Source organism: Mandrillus leucophaeus, unplaced genomic scaffold (assembly GCF_000951045.1).
Source record: "Mandrillus leucophaeus isolate KB7577 unplaced genomic scaffold, Mleu.le_1.0 Scaffold79, whole genome shotgun sequence".
In the NCBI taxonomy this organism is placed as follows: domain Eukaryota; kingdom Metazoa; phylum Chordata; class Mammalia; order Primates; family Cercopithecidae; genus Mandrillus; species Mandrillus leucophaeus.
The window spans coordinates 2232906-2233806 of NW_012108585.1; the positions used below are offsets into that span (position 1 = coordinate 2232906).

Consider the following 901-nt stretch of genomic DNA (forward strand, 5'->3'; position numbering starts at 1 on the left):
GAAGAGGGGGAGGAGGAAAAGGAGGAGGAAGAGGGGGAGGAGGAGGAGGAAGGGGAGCAGGAGGAGGAAGAGGGAGAGGAGGAAGAGGGGGAAGAAGAGGGAAAGGAGGACGAGGAGGGGGAAGGCGGGGGGAGGAGCAGGAGGAGGAGGAGACGACCAGATGGGCATGGGTTTGGTTCTGTCTGCTCAGGCTCCCTTGTCTGTGCCCACTGGCCTGGGTCCCTCAGGTCTCCACCCTTCTGTTTCACAGCCTCAGTTCCTCTCTTGGTGGGGCCTCCATGAATCTTTCCTTCTCTGCCTGTCTGCCTGGCCTTCGGCTTCTCCTTTTCTCTTGCTCCTCAATGCCTCCCCGCCCTTCTCTCCCACAGTGCCCAGCAAGCCTTTGCTACCTACCCACTGTACGCCTGGCCCTGTGCCTGGCCCCAGGGTCCAGAACCCCTTAGCGTGATGGTCATTTCTTGGCATGGAGGAGCTCACAGGCTGCTGAGAAGACAGACACAAAAGAAAATACCGAGAGGCCAGAGAGCTCGCTCTGCCTGGATCTCATGCCCTTATGAGGGTGATTTCTGCCTGGAGTAAACCCCACGTGTCTGAACACCTGCTGCTCCACTGGGCCCTCAGAGTGGAGCATAGACCCTGCCTCGCCCCCGCCTCCGGGAGCTCAGAGTCATCAGAAGAGTGCCCAGCAGGGGTGTGGCGGGTACCACTTAGTGCTTCCGGCTGCAAGGAGCAGGAAACCCCTACTTGGGGACTGAAATAATAACGGTGTGACAGCTCACACGAGGCCAGAGGCAGGTGGCTCCAGGGCTGGCGAGTGCAGCAGGTCCAAGATGTCACCCAGGACGCCGTTCCTTCCGTGTTTCCTCTTGCTGCCCTCAGCATTTCAGGTTGTCCCCCAGCC

General features: G+C 59.9%; 1 pseudogene; it reads right to left on the reverse strand.

Moving 5' to 3' along the window:
- LOC105529886 overlaps positions 1 to 471 on the reverse strand; it is a 1736-nt pseudogene extending 1265 nt beyond the window's left edge.
- Positions 472 to 901: the final 430 nt, after the last annotated feature.